The sequence below is a fragment of the Arachis ipaensis genome, chromosome B08 (genome assembly GCF_000816755.2).
Source record: "Arachis ipaensis cultivar K30076 chromosome B08, Araip1.1, whole genome shotgun sequence".
NCBI classification, from domain to species: Eukaryota; Viridiplantae; Streptophyta; class Magnoliopsida; order Fabales; family Fabaceae; genus Arachis; species Arachis ipaensis.
The window spans coordinates 36,099,002-36,107,444 of NC_029792.2; the positions used below are offsets into that span (position 1 = coordinate 36,099,002).

Genomic DNA, 8,443 nt, shown 5'->3' on the forward strand with positions numbered 1-8,443 from the left:
TTTCATACTTTGGCCAAGAATAGATGACGTAAACTGGCGTTCAACACCAGCTCTCTGCCCAATTCTAGCGTCCAGCGCCAGAAAAGGATCCAAAACCAGAGTTGAACGCCCAAACTGGCACAAAAGCTGGCGTTCAACTCCAAGAAGGACCTCTACATGTGCAACACTCAAAGCTCAGCCCAATCACACACCAAGTGGGCCCCGGAAGTAGATTTATGCATCAATTACTTACTTCTATAAACCCTAGTGACTAGTTTATTATAAATAGGACCTTTTACTATTGTATTAGACATCTTTGGATTATCTTTTGATCTATTGATCACATTTTGGGGGCTGGCCATCTCGGCCATGCCTGGACCTTTCACTTATGTATTTTCACGGTAGAGTTTCTACACTCCATAGATTAAGGGGTGGAGCTCTGCTGTTCCTCAAAGATTAATGCAAAGTACTACTGTTTTCTATTCAATTCATCTTATTTCGCTTCTAAGATATTCATTCATACTTCAATCTGAATGTGATGAACGTGACAATCATCATCATTCCCTATGAACGCGTGCCTGACAACCACTTCCGTTCTACCTTCGACTGAATGAGTATCTCTTAGATCTCTTAATCAGAATCTTCGTGGCGTAAGCTAGAATGATGGCGGCATTCAAGAGAATCCGGAAAGTCTAAACCTTGTCTGTTGTATTCCGAGTAGGATTCGATGAATGAATGACTGTGACGAGCTCTAAACTCGCGATTGCGGGGCGTTAGTGACAGACGCAAAAGGATAGTAAATCCTATTCCAGCATGATCGAGAACTGACAGATGAATAGCTGTGCTGTGACAGGGTGCGTTGATCATTTTCACTGAGAGGATAAGATGAAGCCATTGACAAGGGTGATGCCTCCAGACGATTAGCGTGCCATGACAGGGCATTGGATCATTTTCCCGAGAGATGACCGAAAGTAGCCGTTGACAATGGTGATGTATCACATAAAGCCAGCCATGGAAAGGAGTAAGATTGATTGGATGAAGATAGCAGGAAAGCAGAGGTTCAGAGGAACGAAAAGCATCTCCATTCGCTTATCTGAAATTCCTACTAATGATTTACATAAGTACCTCTATTCCTATTCTATTATTTATTATTCGAAAACATCATTATCAATTTATATCTGCCTAACTGAGATTTGCAAGGTGACCATAGCTTGCTTCATACCGACAATCTCCGTGGGATTCGACCCTTACTCACGTAAGGTATTACTTGGACGACCCAGTGCACTTGCTGGTTAGTTATGCGAAGTTGTGAAGATATGTTTAGACCATGGTCCTGTGCATCCGTTTCTGGTGCCATTGCCAGGGAATCAATTTCGAACAACAATTCACAACCTGAGTAGCAATTTTGCATACCAAGTTTTTGGCGCCGTTACCGGGGATTGTTTGAGTTTTCGGCAAGCTTTTGGTCCGGTAACATCAGTGCCAAGTTTGATCCGGCAACAACACAAAGTTTTTGGCGCCGTTGCTGGGGATTGTTTGAGTTTGGACAACTGACGGTTCATCTTGTTGCTCAGATTAGGTAATTTTCTTTTTGTTTTAATTTCAAAAATTTTTCAAAAATCTTTCAAAATTTTCTCCTTTGTTTTCGAAAAAAAAAATGTTTTCAAAAATATATTTTTCTTCAGAATTTTTAAGAATGAATTCTTGTGTTTCATGAAGCATGCTAAGCCTGGATGGCTGTAAAGCCATGTCTAAATTCATTTGGACTGAGGCTTGCAATTTCTTATCAAGAGGAAGCTAGTTGTTGTTAATCTACCTGCTGCTGTTCCTGATTTACATGCTAAAGCTTGGCTGGCCATTGGCCATGTCTAGTGTTTTGGACCGAAGCTTTCATTGAAAGCTTGGCTGGCTAGTGAGCCATGTCTAATTCCTGGACTGAAGCTTTAGACTAAGAATGCAAGATTCCTGAAATTCATATTAAAAATTTTGGAATCCTCATTTTTCTTTTTGATAATAATTTTCGAAAAAAAAAATAAAAAAAATTAGAAAATCATAAAAATCAAAAATATTTTTTGTGTTTCTTGTTTGAGTCTTGAGTCATATCATAAGTTTGGTGTCACTTGCATATGCATCTTGCATTTTTCGAAAATTCATGCATTCATAGTGTTCATCATGATCTTCAAGTTGTTCTTGGTAAGTCTTCTTGTTTGATCTTGATGATTTCATGTTTTGTGTCTTTTCTCGTTTTTCATATGCATTCTTGAATTCTTAGTGTCTAAGCATTAAAGAATTCTAAGTTTGGTGTCTTGTATGTTTTCTTTGCATTAAAAATTTTTCAAAAATGTGTTCTTGATGTTCATCTTGACATTCATAGTGTTCTTGGTGTTCATCTTGACATTCATAGCATTCTTGCATGCATTCATTGTTTTGATCCATAACTTTCATGCATTGCATCATTTTTCATTGTTTTTCTCTCTCATCATAAAAATTCAAAAAAAAAAATATTTTTCCCTTTTTCTCCTCATCAAATTCGAAAATTTGAATTGACTTTTTCAAAATTTTTAAAATTTAGTTGTTTCTTATGAGTCAAATCAAATTTTCAATTTGAAAATCTTATCTTTTTCAAAATCTTTTTCAAAAACTCATACCTTTTTCATTCTTTTCAAAAAATTCAAAAATCTTTTTCAAAATATTTTTCAAAAATCTTTTTCTTATCTTTATCAAAATTTTCGAAAATAATATTAACAATTAATGTTTTGATTCAAAAATTTCAAGTTTGTTACTTGCTTGTTAAGAAAGATTCAAACTTTAAGTTCTAGAATCATATCTTGTGATTTCTTGTGAATCAAGTCATTAATTGTGATTTTAAAAATCAAGAAGTTCTTTCCTCCTAAAAAGCTGAGCAAGCTTAGAGTGGATGTTCAAACTTTTAAACAGAAAGAAGGTGAATTCCTCTATGAAGCTTGGGAAAGATACAAACAGTTGACCAAAAAGTGTCCTTCTGACATGCTTTCAGAATGGACCATCCTGGATATATTCTATGATGGTTTATCTGAGCTATCAAAGATGTCACTGGACACTTCTACAGGTGGATCCATTCATCTAAAGAAAACGCCTACAGAAGCTCAAGACCTCATTGACATGGTTGCTAATAACCAGTTCATGTACACTTCTGAAAGGAATCCTGTGAGTAATGGGACGCCTATGAAGAAGGGAGTTCTTCAAGTTGATACTCTGAATGCCATATTGGCTCAAAATAAAATATTGACTCAGCAAGTCAATATGATTTCTCAGAGTCTGAATGGAATGCAAGCTGCATCCAATAGTACTCAAGAGGCTTCTTATGAAGAATAAGCTTATGATCCTGAGAACCCTGCAATAGCAGAGGTGAATTACTTAGGTGAACCTTATGGAAACACCTATAACTCATCATGGAGAAATCATCCAAATTTCTCATGGAAGGATCAAAAGCCTCAACAAGGCTTTAATAATGGTGGAAGAAACAGGTTTAACAATAATAAACCTTTTCCATCATCCACTCAGCAACAGAATCAAAAACAGCAAAAGAAAAATCACACCCTGGAGGAGCATCTGCCTGGCGTTCAACGCCAGAACAGAGCATGGTTCTGGCACTGAACGCCCAAAATGGGCAGCATCCTGGCGCTGAATGCCCAGAACAAGCATGGTTCTGGCATTCAACACCAGAAAAGGAAGCAAATGGGCGTTGAACGCCCAAAATGGGCACCAACCTGGCGCTGAACGCCCAGAGTTGTGTGCAAGGGCATTTTACATGCCTAATTTGGTGCAAGGTTATAAATCCTTGAACACCACAGGATCTGTGGACCCCACAGGATCACCTCAGGATCTGTGGACCCCACAGGATCCCCACCTACCTCCACTCACTTTTTCGCATCTCCATTCGCTTATCTGAAATTCCTACCAATGATTTACATAAGTACCTCTATCCCTATTTTATTATATTATTTTTGAAAACTGCATAACCATTTGATATCCACCTGACTGAGATTTACAAGGTGACCATAGCTTGCTTCATACCAACAATCTCCGTGTGATTCGACCCTTACTCACGTAAGGTATTACTTGGACGACCCAGTGCACTTGTTGTTTAGTTATGCGAAGTTGTGAAGATATGTTTAGACCATGGTCCTGTGCATCCGTTTCTAGTGCCATTGCCAGGGAATCAATTTCGAACAACAATTCACAACCTGAGTAGCAATTTCGCATACCAGGCTGGCACCAGCCACGTGAACCACTGCCACATCGCGTCTGTCGCCGTCTTCGAGGGTTCCTATCGCCGCTATTGTCCTCGTCGTGAATCCATCGCCGTTGCTGCAGTTGTCCGTGCCGTTGTCGTTGCCGAAGGGAGCTAGCATCGCCGCCGTCCATGGATGAAGCAGAGGAGAGAGAACCGCGAGGAAGAGAGGACTGCGACCTGTCCAGCCGCCGTGCCCAGTCACCGCTCATGTCGCCGGCACCGTCTTCGTCTGAACTGTGGCTAGTTCCGCCGCTGCTGAAGCTTCTGGCCGCGCCTCTGCGTCGCCGGAGCTCCACGCCACCACTGCCGCTGCCGAAAACCGTCTCTGAAGCCTAATTGCTTGGTAAACTCTAAACCTTGCTTCAACTTCTTTGTCTATTAAGTCGATTTTAACCGTTAGAGTAGTTGTTGAGGTTGTCTGTGTCAGGATATACGATCACCGTGAGTTTCTCTGCCGCCGTCCAAGCTGCCACCAGAAGGATCCACCACAGCCTCCTCTGTTCTTGTCTTCGAATCAAAACTGCCCTTTTTCCAATTTCATTGTTAATTCTGCTATTTCTGAATATGTAACTCCTCTATCCTTGCTCTGCTGCCATTTTATTCCTCTGCTATGATCTTTTAATTATGACCGCTGATGAGCGGATAATTTATATGCTTTTTGGCATTATTTTTACATAGTTTTTAGTATGTTTTAGTTAATTTTTAGTATATTTTTATTAGTTTTTTATTCAAAATTCACATTTCTGGACTTTAGTATGAGTTTGTATATTTTTCTATGATTTCAGGTATTTTCTGGCTGAAATTGAGGGACTTGAGCAAAAATCTGATTCAGAGGCTGAAAAAGGACTGCAGATGCTGTTGGATTTTGACCTCCATGCATTCGAAATGGATTTTCTGGAGCTACAAAAACCCAATTGGCACGCTCGCAATTACGTTGGAAAGTAGACATCCAGGGCTTTCAAGCAATATATAATAGTCCATACTTTGCCCGAGTTTTGACGACGCAAACTGGCATTTAAACGCCAACTTCCTGCCCTATTCTGAAGTTAAACGCCACAAACAGGCTGCAACCTGGCATTTAACTCCAAGAGAAGTCTCTACCCGTGTAAAGCTCAATGCTCAGCCCAAGCACACACCAAGTGGGCCCCGGAAGTGGATTTTTGCATCATTTACTTATCTCTGTAAACCCTTGTAACTAGTTTAGTATAAATAGGATTTTTTAATATTGTATTTACATCTTTTGATCATTTTTTATCTTGGGATCAGGTCTTGGTCATTCTGGTTCCCCCTCTGGGGCCAAAGCCAATGAACACCATTATCACTTATGTATTTTCAACGGTGGAGTTTCTACACCCCATAGATCAAGGTGTGGAGCTCTGTTGTTCCTCATAAATTAATGCAAAGTACTATTGTTTTTCTATTCAATTCAAGCTTATTCTTATTCCAAGATATTCACCGTGACACTCATCATCATTCTCACCTATGAACGCGTGCCTGACAACCACTTCCATTCTATCTGCAATAGCTTGAGTGTTTATCTCTTAGCCTCCATTCCGAAAGATCATAGTCTTCGTGATATAAGCTAGAATCAATTGGCAGCATTCTTGAGATCCAGAAAGTCTAAACCTTGTCTGTGGTATCCCGAGTAGAATCTGGGATGGGATGACTGTGACGAGCTTCAAACTCGCGAGTATTGGGCGTAGTGACAGACGCAAAAGGATCAATAGATCCTATTCCAACATGAGTGGGAACCGACAGATGATTAGCCGTCCGGTGACAGCATATTTGGACCATTTTCACTGAGAGGACGGACGGTAGCCATTGACAACAGTGATCCCCCAATATACAGCTTGCCATGGAAAGGAGTATGAATGATTGAATGAAGGCAGTAGGAAAGCAGAGATTCAGAAGGAGCAAAGCATCTCCATACGCTTATCTGAAATTCTCACCAATGAATTACATAAGTATTCCTATCTTATTTTATATTTTATTTATATTTTAATTATAAAAACTCATAACCATTTGAATCTGTCTGACTGAGATTTACAAGATGACCATAGCTTGCTTCAAGCCAACAATCTCCGTGGGATCGACCCTTACTCACGTAAGGTTTATTACTTGGATGACCCAGTGCACTTGCTGGTTAGTTGTGCGAAGTTGTGAAGAAGAATTGAGATTATGATTGTGTGTACCAAGTTGTTAGCGCAGTTGAGATCACAATTTTGTGCACCAACCGCGTATGTCTCTGTTTTAGTTCTGCTAAGGTATGTTTGAAAAATTAAAATTGGTGCTGCTGCTACCGTTTTGGTCACATTGGAATCACTGCTGCTGCCATAAAACAAAAAGGGAAGGGAGTTACTATGTTTAACCTATGTGAATTCAGCTAGTTGAGGTAGGGGCGTCTTTCTTAAACTTGTTTTTCTTTCCAGAGTTGTTATAAATCAATATTAATGCGTGAATTGGATTGAGTTGTTTTGGATGAACAAGATTATTAGTTTGATTGACAGATTGATCGATTGAGAAAGTTGGGTGTTTTGATTAGTTGAATGATATTGTTAAAGTGGTTTCCCTTGAATTATCGGAGGAGATTTATTATTGGCATTTAGTTTAACTTTAGAAATGGTTTGATTTTAGAAAATATTTAATATTGAAATTTGATTTGATGTCGGAATCCGATTTTAAAACAAATTTGGAAAGGATTTGATATTTGAAAATGGTTTGTTTACTGAGAATAATTTACTATTTTGAAAATGGTTCGAACAGGGTTTGAGGAATAGTTTGGTTTGAAACTGTTTGAGAAAATCGAGAGTTCTTAATCATAGACTGGATTCTGGATTTTATAGTTTCCTTGGATTGAGTATGGTTGCTGTGAAAATGGTTATTAGAAATGATTTGAATGATTAACGGGCGCTTGGTTTGGTTTGGTTGGGACCCGGAAAGGGTGGCAGAGTTCGAGTTTTAGAGGAGATACTGCCGAAATTTTATAAAATTGGAAGTTTCATTTGAAGTAATTATTTAAAAAGATTTGTTTTTTTTTAAGTTTATATGTTTTAAGATTGATTTATAATGAATGGAATGGAAAGAAGGATGATGAGGATTTTCTTTGAAATATGGTTTTTGAATGAATTTGGAAATGAGATTTGGATTGAAGAATGATTATGATGTTGAAAATGTTGAGATATGAACTTTGAATTATTCACATGGCTTATGATCTTTGAATTATCTGAGATACGAGGTTCCCTGGATAAAGTACGATGGCTTGCCACCACGTGTACCAGGTTGAAAACTCGATACTCTGTTGACCCTACGACGTAAGTGTGACCAGGCACTATATAAATTGCCGGGAATGTTACCCCCATTGAGCAATATTGATTATTTGAGAAAAAGCTATGCATAGACTCTTGGGGATGCACGTCGGGGGATAGTCTAAGGACAATTCAGACTTGTCGGGTTGGCTGGATAACCGACAGATGAGCCTCGTCAGCCATAGGACAGGCACTCATCATATGCATTTGTATACTTTGCTTGTGTTTGAACTTGTTTTGGTTTGCCTAATTGCTAAACTGTTCTTAACTGCTACTTGAACTATTTGCTGTAACTGCTACCTAAACCTGTGTTTTCCTTGTCTGTCTTGCCTGTGTTTGTCCTGGCGTGCTATATTTGAGAATGAACTTTGATGCTAGATTAATGATCGTGTTGTTTGATTGCGTGGTTGGTTTTTGATTGAGATTTTCTCATAAGAAAGGAAAGGTTTCGGATTTTGGAAAGATTATACATTGTTTCTTTGAAAAGGTTTTGAACGATTTCCTATTGGTTTTTAAAAGATTCATAAGGCAATGATAATCACTGAGCTTGAAAACAGTTTTTTTATTGAATATATTCTTATGACAACTTTGAAACTCTGTGGTGAGACCGTGTGGTTAGGTTCTCACCCCCTACAGCTTTACCTTTTCAAGAACCAGATGAAGAAGCATTAAGAAGAGTTATACTGCGTTTGGTTTATATGTTGTTGTATTAATTAGTTTATTTTCTTCCCTCGTCTTTGTTATTACAAGTTTGTAAGAGGGATAGGAATTATATGTTTTATATGTATATTATACTATGAGTTATTATGTAAGGAGTCTTGTATATGAATCTATGTCTGCTTGTATTTTTCTTAAGATAAGGTATTAATTTCTGGTTTTCAAG

General features: G+C 38.5%; 1 long non-coding RNA gene across 2 annotated transcripts; it reads left to right on the forward strand.

The window, feature by feature from the left end:
- LOC110265473 lies at window positions 4,385-7,582 on the forward strand. 2 transcript variants are annotated; one of them, XR_002351616.1, is made up of 4 exons: window positions 4,385-4,598; window positions 4,683-4,821; window positions 6,510-6,647; window positions 7,534-7,582. It is a non-coding gene; the product is annotated as an uncharacterized LOC110265473 (long non-coding RNA). The 2 variants fall into 2 exon arrangements; XR_002351615.1 differs by lacking the exon at window positions 4,385-4,598 and having other exon boundaries at window positions 4,671-4,821.